The sequence below is a fragment of the Linepithema humile genome, chromosome 5, assembly GCF_040581485.1.
Source record: "Linepithema humile isolate Giens D197 chromosome 5, Lhum_UNIL_v1.0, whole genome shotgun sequence".
In the NCBI taxonomy this organism is placed as follows: domain Eukaryota; kingdom Metazoa; phylum Arthropoda; class Insecta; order Hymenoptera; family Formicidae; genus Linepithema; species Linepithema humile.
This window is the reverse complement of record NC_090132.1, coordinates 14,862,013-14,879,883: the sequence shown is the minus strand read 5'-3', so window position 1 is coordinate 14,879,883 and position 17,871 is coordinate 14,862,013. Positions and strand designations below refer to the sequence as shown.

The 17,871-nt window shown below is 40.6% G+C and overlaps 1 protein-coding gene across 1 annotated transcript in view; it reads right to left on the bottom strand.

Moving 5' to 3' along the window:
- The window catches only part of Hr4 (Hormone receptor 4), a 168,137-nt gene extending 154,927 nt beyond the window's left edge, over positions 1 to 13,210 (bottom strand). Inside the window, exon 1 of the mRNA XM_067355459.1 lies at positions 12,747 to 13,210. The gene's annotated coding sequence lies outside the window, so the exon portion shown is untranslated. The remainder of the gene's footprint in view (positions 1 to 12,746) is intronic.
- Positions 13,211 to 17,871: the final 4,661 nt, after the last annotated feature.

The following is a 17,871-nucleotide window of genomic DNA, read 5'->3' as shown; positions in this document are numbered from 1 at the left end:
TCTTAATAATTATTTCCTGTCTATTAAGTGCGTCTGATTATTTTCACGCAATAACTTTGCGAATAATAAATCTCGATGCACTTTATCATAAGCAATAGCAAATTAACGTAGTCATTATTCACCCTCGGCTTCACCGACAAAATCGAAGATCGCTCGTCAAATCGTATACACATTATATCACGGAAATGTTAGGTAAGCACGATGCCAAGATACGAAAAAATCCAGTTCATTCTGAGTACGCAAGTCACTACTCTCTCAAATGACGCGAGATATATTGCTCGGGAATTATTCTTCGAAATATCAGTGAAGTGAATAGTCGCCGATGATGATAAAATTGTTCGAATAAATAGACGTGAGAAATCCCTTTAATGAACGGCGATTAATAAAGGCGACGCGGAAGAGAGAAAAATCTTCTCCGATGTACACTTCGCCAACTCTAGTGATTTACAATGCGCTTTCGGATCTTACGAAGATACGCTGCCGTGATAGGCCGAATTGGCGTTTAGAAAGTAAGAATAGCTCGAGGATGCTGACTTATTGGTCACGAACAAGCGCATAATGGTGTAGGAGGATGTTTTCACTTTTATTGAAGCCTGTGTGCACTTTTATTGAAGCGTGTGTTTCTAACATGAGAACATTATCGAAGGTCGTTGATCTTTTCTATTTACTCTTTTGTATTTCAAATCACTTTTGTACTTTTAAGTTATATCAATATTTAAATAAAGATAAGTTTCAACTTATATCTAAGGAATTTAAAGAAAGGTAATTAAAGGAATTCAGGGAAAACAAAATTGGTGTTACTTTCTCACCGATCTTCGTACGTGGTGTTAATATTTACGAAATTGATAAAATTTATCTTTCCTAAATAATGTATGCGTAATACAATTCTATGATAATTTTAATTACAAATTATTTCACTTCTGATGTATAAAATCCAATATTCAAAATTATTTTATATTTACAATGAAATAAAATTGCAACAAAAATATTATCTTACTTAGTCAAGAAAGATAACTCGATCTACAATTAATCTGCAAAGGTTTATTGAGAGCTATTTATATTTACATCTCGGCTGAATCATTTATCGCGATGCAAGACGTTGCAATCCGACCGCGCGTGAGTGCGCGTCGAACGCTAGTGAGAGCGATTGCCCTCGGCAAGCCGGGACTCGCTTAAAAGAGGTGAAAGTCCGGCAGATGCCATAACCGCAGATACCACTACTACCATTACCATCTCAGAACCATCGAGTCCATCCAGCGTAGCGGGCCTGACACGGGATGACCTGGGGTCCGGTCCCGCGCGACGGCGTATCGGCCCGACGAGTGGCGTAACCTAGATAAGCCGAGACCCGCTAACTCGTACTCACGATACCGCTAGTTCTAGCGGTTATTCCCAGCCGATAGTCGGCATGGTGAGTGCGTCTAGACCGCCATGGTGTGCGCTTCCGGGATTTCCCTTTCCGTTTCATGACTCACGAAGGAAAGCATGAGACGCGAGAAGAAGCAGCCGTATTTAATTCGATCCTTTTTTTTTTAAAGAAGGTCAATGGAAGCTGGAAAAATGCACCTATGTGAACTTGGCACCCGACTTTTAATAAATAAAGTTTTCAATACGTAAAATGATAGTACTTCGTTTGTAGTTGTTTGTAGTAAAAATATTTTCGTTTGCAGTTCAACCCATTAGCAAAAAAAGAAATGTTTAAAAAATGACTGTCACCCGACTTTAAGATTTTTCAAATCCGCTTTTTCCACGTGATTCTTTATTTATTAAAAGTCGGGTGCCAAGTTCACATAGGTGAAAAATGCCTTAGGATTGTTTCAACGATATCGTTTAAACAATTGCACGATATTTAATTAATATTTTCATTATTTATATTATAGAAATGTATATATATAATTTAATACGAAACTATTTCTTCAAATTATAGTAGCAGAGAATTTATCTCAAATCATTTAATTGTAAAATTGACGAATAATCAGGCGAGAAATTGCCTTTTCGATTAATATGAAAAATCACGATGCAAGATGATTTAATACTAAATGTAATTTTTTTTTATTATATTACATCCGTTTATTTTTCCCGCTAGTTTTTCTCTGTGTGAGTCCACAAAAGTGAAAAAACAGAAGCATTGACACACCATTGAAACTGGGAAATTGAATAGTGTTTTTTTCGAGTAGATCTAACAAAAGTTTATATATTTTGTGTGGAAAAAGGATTGTCACAGTTGAAGCTACAAGATAAATAAAGTGATGAAATTATATAACACTCTTGACACAATACAATAATGATGAAGATAGTAACTTTTGCCGATATATGTTTCTCAAATAATAATTACAAGTTTACGTTTTATTATATTTAATTAATTTTAATTAAAAAATTAATTTTTTTGCCATTTTTTTCAGATAAAAGATATTAAAGCATCAGAATAATTATTAAATATTAAATAACATATGCGATTAATTTAATTACTACAATCATATCGCGCTTCACATTTATAACATTGTTTGTAATATATTTACTGCATTATTCGACTACGAAATTGGTTGTTTAATTTTGATATTGATGTTTTAATCTTATCATTATCTATATTCTGAAATACCTTTGGCCAAATTAATGCAAATCGATTGAACATGGGCACGAACTTGGTCCCCGAACTTGCGGCGACAATAAGCCTAGAAATAAACAAGACCAATGTCTGGCGTGTCTTTGGTGCGAACTCGCATTATCTCAGAGCGATTTACGAACTCTCGCCGGCACAGTTGTGCAATTACAATTTCTTAATCGTTCAGATGATCTCATATGGAAAGACAAAATCTTCAATAATTAGCAAATTATAATTTTCGTAAATTAAGCAAGACATGCACAAAATCTCTGTGGATTTTATTTTAATAGCACCTTTAATCTGACATTTTAATAGCAACAAGAAAATTATTGCTTCCTCCTGGCGCTTATGATATGCTGTTGCAAAAATCGAAGCGCATGTTTTTCTCTTTGTTTCTCTTTGTTTCTATTAAGATCGACCGTTTTTTCTTTTTAAGCTTTCAGGACCTCCCGCGTGTAAAAACACTTTCCGGCATTCTACCTCGCAATGTTCACTCGTCAGTCTCTTTCTCTCTCTCTCTCTCTCTCTCCCTTGTGTCTTCGCATTCCCATCGGATTGCCCGCAGGAATGTATGATAAAACCGTCGTTCCTATCCATTTTCGAGGGTGCCTTTACACGACCTCACTCTTGTAATACGCCGCTTAAGACTTTCTGACGCACTCCAAGTGCGCGCGCAATAGCTCTCGGGTGGTTTGAAAATAAAGGCGAGATTAGCGATTTACGATGCAACGCGACGTGTGCTAGAGAAACGAGAATTGTCGAAGCAGGAAATTGGATTCTCTATGAATACCGCGGTTAAATAATTGAAGTAGCTAGTTGAGATCATTATTCTATAAACCTATGATTTGATGAATTTCTAATGGAATCACTGACGAGATGCGTAACATTTTTATAAATTAATCAAGCATATTTGAATTTTCAATAAATACACAATAAAAACAGCGCAAATGTGTACATTCTATGAGAATCTATCATTCTCGATTTCAATGACATCCGATTGTATCGTCGGTCGATAGTCGGCCGCGTTTCGAGTCTTATTTAATTCTGATTCTACTTAACGATCAACATCGCCGCGACGCGCATCGGACAGATGCTGTAATTGCAACCGGCGTAATAATTACTCCGAATGCGTTCGACGTAAAACGGCTTTCTCACGATTGGTAGTCGTCGATAACGAGAGCCCCAAATCGTCTATTATGATTCCGGTGCCGCGGTCGCGATAACGGTAGACAATAAAGCCAACATGTACCTCGGGACGTCTCTTCGTATCGCGAATCAACGTTAATCGGAAGACACGTTCGTGCGTCCCGTGACGAATCGCTCAAGTGCTTCTCTTTACGGGAATTGATAGAGCGAGGAGTTTAACCACGGGAGAAATGCAGTCGGACGAATTTAGAGTAGGGCGCCACAGCAGCTCTAAGTATCCCTCTGGGAAACTGATTCTAATTACACGATACGTGATTTCATTTGGCAGCATAAGGTTTCTAAATTAAACCCAATAGAAGATTAAGATTTTATCGTAATTTCAAATTTGCACATTTAATGAGCGCAAATCGATGATTATCATGAAATTTGTGCTTATTATTGTTATTATTTATATAATGTTATATAATATTTATAAAATTTATATATTTGTACAATTTATATAATTATATAACATAATAATTTATAGAATTTATAAAATATTCACTTTTATTAATGTTAGTGGTTATTTAATCATTTAATCTAGAAACTTAGTGATTTTTAACATTATTGACATCATTGTTAGTTTATATCCTTTGTTTCTTTTATTTTATTTTACAGTAAACTTTAAATGCTACACTTTTTAAAAAAGAATTTTTGAGCAAATCGATCCAGTTCTTGCTCTGTTGGCTTTATATTAAAACGATTTTTAATTTAATTAAGGAAGAGCAATAACTTAATATTATTTGTATTTTTAAATGCTACACTTTTTATATAAAAGATAGATCTCTAAATATGCAATAGCTTTTAACGTAAAAGCTCTTCCGCAGGACTCACCGGATTTAGTATTAGTGCACTCATTGTCGTTGCGCCACTCTTACAACGGAATCTTCATTGTTTTGAACTCAACATAATGTCGCAATCTTCATCTATATTTTAGCTGATGCAGCTTATTGTGAAAGCAGTGGACCCTCGAATATTTCTTGCCATGTAAGCGGAAGGAATTTTCTACAATATCGTGAAACGTGATTTTAGCTCTGTAGAATAAATTTCGCTTTTTGAAGTGTGATATTACACATATTAAACTTTCGCTGCGCTAAAGACATAAGCGCCGCACAGATTTCGCTATTTATATTTCCTTCACGCCCACGCGTACACCCACACGGCGATCATTGAAAGCTCTATCAATAACTAGCATATAAAAACATAATCTTTTTCATGCTATTTTGTTTCATTTTGTTTTTTTTTTTTTTGAATGCAGAGATTATGAAATAAACTAAAAACATAATAATACTGTAATAATAATTGTGTGTTTAACTTTGATGCGAACTGCATACGAATAACCGATATGAATAAAAGATCCGCGAGCCGTGCCAGATCTACGTTTTCCGCTTGTAACATTTGTATCCACAAAGTGGCTGTTAATTGGCACGCGCTGTGACCTTACTGCCTCTTGCCACCACCTACGAAGCCGATAAGATACGTGCGCGACAAGTACATTCGATTGCTACATTCCCGGCAAATAATTCAAACACCATCCACAGCAACGTTGCGACATTCCCGCATGCGTTACAGAATGGTATTTTAGCTCGTCACACGAGTCATTTCCCCTCGCTGGCGTCCAGCGCGAATGGTTTCGCAGCAGTCGGCGCTTGCTCCGTACACTTTTCTTCGATAGATATAGATTCAAAATAATAGCACAAAGAGTTTATAATATTAAATAATGAACAAATTCCAACGGAAAAAAAAACAATTTTGTGCACACGCGATTAGCGGAATAAGAAAGGTGAAGAAACGTTATCAGATAAGCGAATAGCTCAGATTTCCCGCACGCATTTATCTTGGTTTTCCGAGGCAGTTATTATGTGTCAAATCGGAATCATAAGAGATCAGGGAAAGCAGTTGACGAGCATATCAGAAAAAATCAGAAAAATTGAAAGATATTTTGAAGTTATTTTTCTCGACATGAAATGGTAGTGATTCTTCGTTCTGCACGATGGATTCGTGCATTAAGATTAGTGATAATGGCTTCAATAATGATATACGACAATATAATGATTCATTGAGGTTTGACACGAAAAATATTGCAAACACCGATAAAAATATTATGTACATAAAGATTTAATATAAAGCAAAGAGAATGATGCGATGAATAGTTTTACGAATAACTTGATCAATTCGTTACCTAAGCATGAAAAGTTTTCAATGATGCTATCATTACAGAAAATTGTAAAATTTCTCTTGGTTTATATAAACGGAGGAATTTGAAGAATAACTAAAAAAAATTACATTATAAAATCATTAAATATATATTCTAAGCGTAAACAATATGTAATAGAGACTGACACGCACTACAAGTTGAAAATTGTATTCTAAAAAATAATAGTGCGGAAATATATGTAGTCATTAGTATAAATATATTCATTAATATACATTTTTATATAAATTTTTTACCAGAGGCCTATCTTTCTGTCTTAAACTTATTTCCTTTCCTTTTCTATGATTAATAACTTCTTCTCCTCTCTGTATTCGATTCTTCCATTTTCTTTTCTTTTTGAATTGGCGGAGACTTCTAAATAAAATTTATCACGTATGTATTAGCCTTACTTTGTTTATTCGATTTCATTTTTAAGCATTACTGTTGCAACTTCAACTTTTTATTTTATTTCAGTGCAAGATTCGACTTTGTACATAAAATTTATCATTCACTGTTTACTGCGTGATAATTTAATTTATTTGTCACCGTCTTCGTACAACCAATTTATTGTCTAAATTATGATATTGTAATCTAAAAGATTGCGTGCGTTTTATTTGTTATTATTATTGACACTGAGGAAGACCTGATGACAGGCTGAAAGGTTTGTTTGTAATTTTAATACATGTCCTTTTTGCATGAACAATCGACATTGACTCTTTTCGCTCCTTCACGTTTCAATTTGATTTTTAATCATTTGAGCCTTTATAATTTATAATAAATATTTATGTTGTAATCACATAATCAGTATAATTATGTATACTATTAAAAGATAAAACATAATTGATTATAAAAAAACTGTCAACTAATGATGAACAATCGATGCACAGAGATGACAAATTTATCTGTTATTTGATAAAAAAATAGCGGTACTTATACGAAAACGGAGAGATATCGAGACTCCAAGCGTATCATAATTGAAAAAAAATTCTACAACACGTTATGTCGTAATTATAGTACGAATAATACAATCGCAATACATAGTTGACTTGAGCGATCTTGAGAAAATTGGAAAAGCAACTCCGGCTTTACACGCGAGGTAAAGCCGGTACATTGCGGTGGATGTATACATGCTCCGAGCGTGGCGCGCAGAACAACCATCGGCGGCGCGCGGTGTCGGTGCCGGCAGCATTGCCGAGGTTCTCCATCTCTCCTCCTATCTCTCTCGAGTGCGGGGGTGACGACGAGGTTGAGGGGAAGCACGGGCGAGTAGGTAGGGACCAGCCGGAGGGATGGCAGCGGCGCTGCCGCTACGCCGTGGTGGGGTTTGTGAGCGTTCGCGGTAGGGGCGCGCGGGGGACAGAGAGGAACGCCGGGCGTTCGGTGGCAGCAACGGCGTGGTTGGTGTCATTGCCTCGACGCTCGGGGCGGCCAGTGACTCCATCACTGACCTAGTGCCGAACGCGAACGAGCGCCGTCGGCGGCATCCGAACACGAGGTCATCGACCTCGGCCGGCCTCCAGCGCGACACACACTGACACATCGAACGGAGTAGCAGCGCTCCACTGTCGTATACATCGCGCGGTGTCGTTCTTCGTCTCTATGCTCCTTCTCTTTCTCTTTCATTCTCTCTTTTTTCCATTTCTCTCTCTTTTCTTCCGCGCATCCATTTCTCGTTTTGTCTTCCTCTTTCTCTTTCTCCTTCTCTCTCTCTCTCTCTCTCTCTCTCTCTCTCTCTCTCTCTCTCTCTCGCTTCGTTATACCTCTTTTCACTCTGCTTCTGCTGTCTCTCGTACGTAACATTTCCATGTTTCTCGGGCGCGTCCTCTCGGCAATATGCGTGTCCTCTTTCTTGACCGAAAGCAACCTTGATTGACCTTTTAGCTCTGAAAATCACGGAAATCCGCGAAGCTTCTGCGATGGCGAGGAAATGTCGATCGTGAAAGAGAGAGAGAAAGAGAAAAACAAAGGAAAGCAAGGAGAGCTCGACCGGGGAGAGGGAAAGGAGCACACCTCTCACTCTCCGTGCGCACTTTTCCTATTCGTTCGCTGAAAGCCCTCGCGTGAGGTCGGAAGAACGATCGCTTTCTTCTGCACGAAAGTGGGATCGTTACCGTGCCGGTTGCTCGATTCTTCTTCGTCTTCGCCGAGAGCGACCCTTTTCCTTGCCTTTGACCTGTCTAAGCGAATGCGCGATGGCGAACTCATTTTTCATCGTTCCCGCATGCCTTACATTTGATTCTGGGTTAAGTAGCGAACAGGTACACCCGCGTGCTTTAATCGACGTTTACGTCCTTGGTGAATACGTTAATTGCGGGAGAATTGCTTTTTTTCCGTATGCGCGCGCGGGTGTGTAATCATGGCGGTTTAATCGACCGAGTCTTTAATTAACGCGTCAATCAGAAAGCCGACAATCCGAGAAAGAGATTCTTCTATTCTCGTCGGCGGTGTTGTTGCTCCGAATGCAACTCAACAAGTTCTTTCATCTTACTATGTGATTTTTATGGTTGTATAAATAATACAGCTGTGTGAAGTTAGTTTCTTCTGATAAAGCATTTAATGTCAGAGTAGATTTTAAATATTTGGAATTTTCGCAGAAGCATATCTCACATTTGTATTAAAAAAAAAAATATAAATGGATTATTCATATCATGTTTATTAATTTTGGAAAAAAATGGTGATATGCAAGAAAGTCACCAAATGTCTCTTTATTTGTATAAATTAGACTTAGATGTGTATTTTTATATGTGATGAAAAATGATATCTAAATAGAGACTGATAAAAAATCGATATTGTGACTGCTAGTAGGAGAAAATACCGATGAGTACTTATCGATTAAATTATTGATAAGTTTATCTGCGTGCCGCGCCAGACACGCGCTATTTTTTAAGTATCAGAAAGTGGGTTAATCAAATCGTCGACGAGATTCCCTCACCGATTCGGAATATTGTCAAATGTCAGACGGCTGCTTGCACCTGAACGAGCAGTTATAATTTTGCTCTAAAACGAGCGCGAAAAATATTACGCCACAGAATATTCTATTTAAAAATCTGACAGATTGCGAATGTGTCATAATTATAAGATAAATAAATCTTAAAAATAATTATATATAAATATAAATCCAATGTGGAGCTTATGCGTAAAGATATAATTAATGTTTCTGATATAATTAATGAGTCCTATCAATTTTTAATATAATTAATGTTCAAAATGTTACGCATCGTATTTCATGTTACCTCGACAGTTGTGACTTGATCACACTGATTATAATTAAGTAACTACTCTTGCATGCTTACGGACATATCCTTCGTTTAATTGTTCACATTATTTTTATTTTATAAAATGTTATACGTCATATTTGCAACAGTTTCCAATACAGTCTACAATTTCCGTCAATCACTTAAATTCACTTGAATAATTCGACATTTCTGATAAATTTTTTTTGGCCACGCTTCGTACATCAATAATGGCGAAGACGTGTAACCTCGATGCATAGATAATGCTTTTAAGATTTATGCAAAATTATCCTTTGCCGTAAATTTAGTTTCATGCCAACAAACCAGTTGGCAATCTATAAGGCGTCCTATATTTTTTATACTAGGTCAAAAGGATGTTGACAATATTGTGAGACATAATTTTGAAAAAGCAATGCATCTATGTTTATTTATATATTATCAATAATGTAGAAACAACTTGGTTTTTCGATACAGAAGCGACTGGAAAATTACGGCAAGATGCATGGAATACGTCTGCGGCGTGCATTTTTTTTGCATGGTCGATGTTCCGAGACCGGAAACGAGATAAATGAGCATCGTTGCACATCAGAAATGCAATAAAGCGTTCTTCAGAAACATTTTGAAATTATACGAAATTTGATTTATTGAAACGATATTGTGTGTTTTCAGTCGTAAAAATAACTTATCCATCTCAATCGTTAATTTCCACATATTTAATTATCGAATTGTTTTTCATATCTAATCATATTTTCAACGACTGCTTTATCGCATTATGGTCGTAGTTTCAAGATAATTCCGTGACATAACTACAACCGATAGCTTAATTTTTTTCGAAGTGTACGCTTCTCGCAGCATGTTTGTCGCGGATCTTGCATCGGAGCAAGCAAGGTATTGGTCGTTCTCATTTTCGGATGCGATTATCAGAGATTCGCGAAGCAAAATGCAACTAAACAATTAAATATTATCCAAATTGACAATTAACCGCCGAAAAAAATCTAAACTACGCGTTAATTAAATTCTGCTCGCGGAATATCAAAGAGAATAATTGCGCGATGAGAGCCGCGGCTGCATGCAGCAGGATCAGCTCAGCCCTAACCTACCCCATTCGTTAGCCTGACCTGTGCACGATTCCCCGCGCGCGGATCGATTCGCTTCGAGCATAGATTAACCTATATTCACGTCGGCATTCGTGCAGAATCGCATACATCGAGACGATCATCGCTACATAATTAACCTGCGGCCCCCCCTTTCCACCCCCCTTTCCCGCTTGACCGATCCCTGCCGTATCCTTTCTTCTTTACTCCCTCTTTCTCACCCTTTCTCCTCCTGATTATCGCATCTCACCTGCACACCCCTCCTCGCCGCGCTTGACTACAGTTCATTGCTCGACTGTATTACATACGGGGCGCATTATAAATAATCTCATAGCCTTTCGTGAAAAACTTGCGATATCTGTACCTGCATGGTGGAATATATGTGTATAATTTACGATATCATGAATATTCTTGGAGTTTCTGAACAAGATGAGCTTTGCACACTCTTTCATATTGTTTTTTAATTTCTGCTAAATCCGACTATATTCTCTTGCACGTTTTTTTTTTCTTCTTCTTCCAAGTATCCTTAATTGCTCATGTTACAATAAATTCTGCGAACTAGAAAAACACTAATTTAATTTATGGTTGTAATTAAACTTTGCTAAATTTGGTTTTAATGAAAAAAAATCCATGTTTCTGAAATTAGAATATTACAATTACACGAATCACGTTATCATTGTAGTCGGTGAAACTTAAAGATTCTATCCTATTTTCCTAGCTCATTGAAGTAATTCGTGATCTATTATTACGAGCGGCAAGAGCGAGATCGGGTCCGGCGATACGGAGACGAGAGCGCGTCAAACGCCGGGAAAACGATTTCCGCGTTGCGACGCCCTTCGGTGGGTCCCGAACAATCCCACGGTGACGAGGCGGCAAATTCTCGTTTTCACGGCGGGGGAAACGCTTCCGTGCCGTCCGCCTGAAAACAAGCAGTCGCGAGAGACATGAGGACGGCGAACGTCGGGAAAGAAGTGAAACTTGATCCGAGCGACGACAAGGGCCGCCGCCTAGTCATCGAGAGTCCGTTTCTATCCGCTTTCTTCCCTTTCTCTGCCACCGCGCCGGGCCGATCGTGCATCTCCTCCTCTTTCTCGCGTTTCATGCCTCTCGCGAGCTGATCGTGCGTTCGTGGAACGAGATTACACTTCGATGTATAATACGAATGTTGCGAAACGAGGACTGTTTCTCGGTACGTAAATCGTCCATGAGAATCTTTACGAGGATTGACGATCGTCTGAACTGTGCGCCGACAAGAGTGCACGATCCCATCGATTGTGATCTAGGATCGTTATATAGGAGGTTATAGTATCGTTAGCCGGATCTCGCCTCGATAATTACGATGGTTTATGGATGTCGAACGAGTGGTCGGAGTGTGTGACCAACCGCGAATCGCGAGTACGAATCAAAACTCATGTGCGTGCTCTACGCGCAATTTGCAATCTGTCGCGAATCCACGGGAACTAATTTATATGTAAATTAGCGTAGTCGTATTAGCGTTGCGATATAACGTAGTTCCGATGATGGAACATCAGCGGGAGATAGACTTGAGAGATGTATCTATCGTTACGAATTGCGTTACGAACTGCAGCCGTAATTAAAAACAATTGACTCAAGTAGAACTAGCTGGCATGGCTCGCATCGCGAAACAACTGTTCTCGTCTACGAACGATCGGTAATTATTTATATAAGTCTGTGAAGACGAGAGCGGAAAAAATATTACACCAAGTTATATCTACGCGAATATGTGAATATGAAACAGACATTTTCATTCACATATTTTTGTATACAGAATGAATTACATAACTGGAGATCACGTCGATTATTTTTGTTTGAAAAATTAGAAACAATAAAATATACGATTAATACAAAATATACTATAATTATTTCAAGTCTTTTTATGCGATTTTTTCAATGTTATTCAAAACAAATGAAAAAAAGATTAGATGTAGTCATTGAATTTTTAAATAGTCAAAAACGGTCGAGTTATGTTGTTTATTCGGTATACGTTTATAGCAAAAATTAATTTATCGCAAGAAAAAGACGAAGACTTCAGAAAGACGACACATCTCATGTGATTGCAAATCACGACGCTGCAAAAGTCATTCATCCGCCGTGAACGAACGAGTCAAGATGGAAAACATATCGCTCGTTTGCTGCAACAGTGACACAATTCCAAAATCACAATTTTTCAGAAAATAAATTTTAATGTTTTAAATCGTTATTAAAATGTGCTGATGCAACAGTGACACTAGTTTTGGAAGGCGCGTCTTAGAAGCTCAGTTATGTCGTTCTAGCGGTAAACAGTGCAAGCGAGAATCGTTCTTTCCATAGCAATAAAAAAAAAAAAACCTTTGAAATTGAAAAACGGCAAATTTTATGTCATTGTGGCGGCAAATGAGCGATACGGCGTATGAATAATGCATAATCAATCAACTTACATTTTTGGTTCGTCGATGATCGGCCATCAACGTGAGCGCCAGCTGGTAGCTCTTCCTCTTGTCTCCCCTCTAAATCTCCCGATCGCGGAAGTCCCGCCCGGTCGAGGCTTATCGGTGGCTTCAGCTGCTGCCGCCGGTCGTACCGGACCCTTTCACGCGTATCATCGTTATCGATCCAATCCGCACGATTCACCAACGTATAATCACAATACAAAACGATCGATCACTCTCGCGAGAAAATCGTAACGGGATTCACTTTCACTCGCGCTTTTCTCTCCCCTTTCGCGCGCGGCTTCACTTCGGGATCGCGGGAGGAAGAAGAAAGAGAGGGAAACTAGGATCGCCGCGGTCATGCAGGCGAGGAGGAATACAGGGGGGAAAGAGGAGAGAGGATTCGCGTGAGTGGCGTGGCGCGGACGAACTCAAGAGAAGAAGACGCGGCGGATGGCAAAGGCGCGGGCGGTGGGAGGAGGGGGGAGGGGGAGGGGGAGGGAAACCGGGGGGAGAGGAAGGCGAGAAAAAGGCGCCAGGACACGGCGCCGGAGATTGTGTCACAGTTTCACTTTTAAATTCCACGAGGCGCTTGTGCCCCGGCGATGAGAAGGCTGGCACCGCTCTCCGCTTCGCACCGCTGCGCCGACTAGGTCGCTCGTATACGCGGGTTACCGTTACCGTGACGTAGCGAACGTTAACGTCACCGGTGTGTAGCGTCCCGCGCCGCTCCGCTGCGCTTTGTCGACGGCAACGGGACTCTGCCGGCACAAACGCTCGGCTTTAGACTTCTTTCAGGTTTCCTATGGAATCCGATATCGATCCTCGTTCTCGCAACTCGACGGTGTGTGGAATCCTGGCAGTGTGTGTTGGATCGGTGAGCGTCGAGAGAGACCGTGGCGAACTGAATTCGCGAATTAGGCGGCGATTTTTCCGCGGCCCGCGAGCGGAACGGTCTCGGCCAAGGTCTCGGCGATCGCTCCGGGTCGGATTTCTTGCTGGGTGCGAAGCAGTTTTGCGGTCGCGCCGAAAACCAGGCTCTTTCACGGAACACGGGAAATTCTGCGCTGCGAATCGACGGCGGACATGATTCGCCGGGCGCTTTCACACAGAACTAACTGCCCTTCCTGCCTTTGTGTCTCATATTCCTCGGCAGTGCGGTTAAACACTCACTCACGAGCACGCGAGTCCGAATAGTTTTCAGCAAGGGCGCTCTCGCAGTTGCCCGTTGCGACGACGGTACGAGAACTCGTCGCGAGAACTCAGCGGTGCCCGTCCGCAATTTCGAGTAAATCCGAAATCCCGCCCGTCGCGTTTGTCACTGTTCATCTCGCGGTCCTTGATAGTGGCATACAATATCGACACTGTCACAGACACGCGCGAGTCGACAACTTGGACAACGTTCCCCGCAAACTCGGCAGCTATTTCTCCTCGCTGAATCCGCTAAACGTAAGGGAAACAATTCGTGGCACGTGATCCTTGTTACCGGGAGTGATCGCGAGCCACGCGAAACCGTTTCAATCCGAATCGCTGGCGTCTCTTAGGCTGCGCGAGCAAGCGACTTGGCTCACACGCGCCTCCGCAAGACGTTACCGAGGAAACTGTGAGGATATGTGAGATCCCAACGAAGAAGATCGAACACGGTTGTCTTAGCCAATTAATTAACTATCTAAGGCGTGAAACTTGATCGAGAGCGATTTCCATGCGCGCCGGAATACGAATTTTTCCATTTTAAACACAATTACTGTCGATAAGTGACGTCACGTCAATAAGATCTAATGCAAATGTGATGGTTCAAGATATAGCGATAATTAATAATTATTCATTTTCAGTCATTTAATTTTATACGAAGAAATAAATACGGATTTAATTGATCGAATATGCAATCAACGTAAAGTTAATTGGACTAACGGATAGAAAATATGGATTCGAAATGTAAATTGTAGCTAGAAAAACAGTTATTGTAGTTGATAATTTTATTCAGTTCGCTTCCGCGAATAACGATTCGATGATTTGTGATCTGCAGATATTGTCGGATAATGAGATCGGTTGGATTAAAGTCTCCGATCCTCAAAGTGAAAAGGCAGACTCAACTGATTAAACTCGCGAGACACTTGATGCAGCTAATTAATCCTATTTGCAATTCCGAAGTAGAATTTCGTCGCAAAGTGTTGAGCGCGTAGAAAGGTGCACGCTCATCGGACAAGCGTTGCATCAATATATTCGCCAATATTTGAATATACGTTATTTACGGATTGTTCGTCGAGACAGTTTTCATCGGCTATTCAAGCAAACATTAATAGACATACTGAAAAAATAATGATTGAGCAAAATGCACGGCGGCTAGATTGTATCGTGCTGCGACAATTTCGACAAATAACACGTATGAGAAAAGACACATCTCCACGTCTCTTCGGAGCGTATGAAGCTTCCATGAGACGAATCCCGGCTAATCCAATATCGGAGATCGCGGTCGTGCCGCATCGTCGGATGGTTGCATGCAAAATCGCGATCCAGCGCGGCAGACGGACAGTCTCGCCTATTTTCAACGGCGCGAAAATAGTCCGCGCCTAGCGCGGCGCATAGCCGTGCGCTATGCTGTACGCGCGACACCTGGATGTATATTTACGTTCTGCGCGATTGCCGCCATGAACGCGGGACTCATGGCGAAACATTGGCAACGCGATTAACGTCATGCATGACCGAAAAAAATTCAAGAAGTCACGAACGATCGGAAAGTATCGCAATACGTTGGGAGAAATGCGCAGCTTTCAAAATCTCTCTCCGCAAAAATGAAATAATACATGTATTTAACAACATTTACCGATGCATTATGCGAATTACCAGTAAATGTTGCATGGATAAAAAAATGAGGTAACGAAAGATAATTTTCCTCTGCCTTTACAAGAATAAGTATTGCGTAGTCGGTTGGAAAGGACGGACGAAGCGGCAAGCGTCTGGAAATGTTCGAATTCTACGTAATCTTGGGTGACCGGCAGACTCGGACTGTGTCGTCTATTTTCATTGACACGTTGTTACACGAAGCGACGAAGAAACGTAAGCGTAACGCGGCACGCGTGTCCGCGACGTGCGCTTTATTTATAACCGTGGCGGCGTCCGCGTGCGATGCCGTGGCCTCTGCGCCGTGATGCGCGTGTCGAATATTACGCACGCGTGCTATGTGTCCTCTCTCGCGTGCATATCGTGGCGGCTCATTGAAAAAGTGTCTCACGATCGCGAGGCCGTTAAACCGCAAACACTGGCAAAATAATAATTATTTATTTTATCGGGACTGATTAAATTTGACGACTCTATTAAAATCTAAGAACGAAGCAGCGACACTGTTTTGTTATATTTTAATGCAGAAAAAATTGTTTGGTGAACCCCAATTTGGACGTGTTATTTGTTAATCCGTTTTAATTGAGATATATAAGTAACACGTGCGAAACTTTGTACGATACTGTGCGATTTGTTTACGTTATAACGTACGTTAATTTTATTTCTCATTTGATACAACAAAATTCATGAGATCATTAAAAGAAACCACGCAGACCTAACGTTTTATCGATCGGAATTACGCGGAGCGAGTAGACGCAACAAACGATATGTGTGAAATCAGGAAGCGTAGCACTGTAATTAGCTAATAATATAATCTAGTTTCTCATTTTTTCTAGGAATATACGCATTTTACGTAATTCTAGGTAGTCTGTCTCTTATCCGCACAGCGTACGATATTTTTTCAGATGTAGCAATTTTCTTTTAAAGTTATCGAAAATTTTGCAGAAAATTTTAGAAACGAATAAAAAAATTAAGCAAGTAGATAGGTTTTTTACGAAGTTCTCGGCGTTAGCAATGCAATATATTTCTTCGTCGAAAGCACATCACGTGATCAATGCGGAAGAGTCACTCACTTGACTGACTTGACACGACTGACCGAACTGACAGAACCCTATCGCGACTGCCATTAATAACTGCATTAATAACATACCTAGCGTCATTAATTTTCTAACGATGAGTTACGAAAAGGACTCTCCAGTATCCAACTTATGAATGACGTCACCCATCGACACGAGCGAGCGCGATCATACAAGGTTCACTGAATGAAATACTCTCGGTCACTAGTAAGTATGTTCAATGATTTATCACACAATTTTCTTTAATCACAATTTTTTGCTCTCACTGCGCGCATAGAAATCCATCAAACAAGCGAGTCAAATATTTCGATTTTCACAAACGCGCGATACGAACATGTCGATCAAACATGTTGATCGATTTGAAGACAGAATTATCGATCTTCAATTTCGAATCTCCGGCGATCCTCGCTCGACAGTTTCGTCCGCTCTGAAATCCGAAATCGCGGAGCAAAATGAAAATCCTTACAACGCGTACACGCGTTTCGAGCCGGTATGCGTAAACACACACGTTCGGAATGCAAGAGGACGAAGCGAAGGGGTGACGAAAACGATAGGGAATTGAGCGTCGCGACACGCGCGTCGATCACGTCACCGGTGCATCTCGCGATGCATTTGACACACAAGATAAAACTTTGTATACTTAAATTTCGCTTATTTAAGTATCACACTGCGTGCTGGTGACGGGCTGCGTCATGGCGACGACGATGACGACGATGACGAGTCGACGACGACGACGACGACGACGACGACGACGACGAAGGCGAAGGCGATGACAGCGACGTACAAGTCGATGACGTTCGTCGATCAACGATCGGCGAGTTTAAGCGCCGTCAACGTGACTGATCGAGAATACGACAAGAGATAGAAAAAAAAAAAAAAAAAATCGCAAAGAAATCAGCGCGGCGAATGGAAAAGGTGCGACACAGAACGAGTGTGACTATCAAGTGTACCGACGTGCATACGCGGAAGAGCGAGCGGGATGGAGACGGAGAAAGTTGCAACCGTGAGTACAGATAGCGGAAACGAGGCGAACGAGTTTAGAAACGTGTGTTTTGCCCGCGACTGGTGAGAGCGAGTGATGCGCGCGGAACGCGAACGAAAGAGAGAGTGACCGCGAGCGTGAAGCGTGCCGAGGAAGAAACGTAAAGACCGGAGAGCAATCGCGCGGTGGTGAGAGAAACGTGGTGAACGGGCGTGAGAGAGAGAGAGAGAGAGAGAGA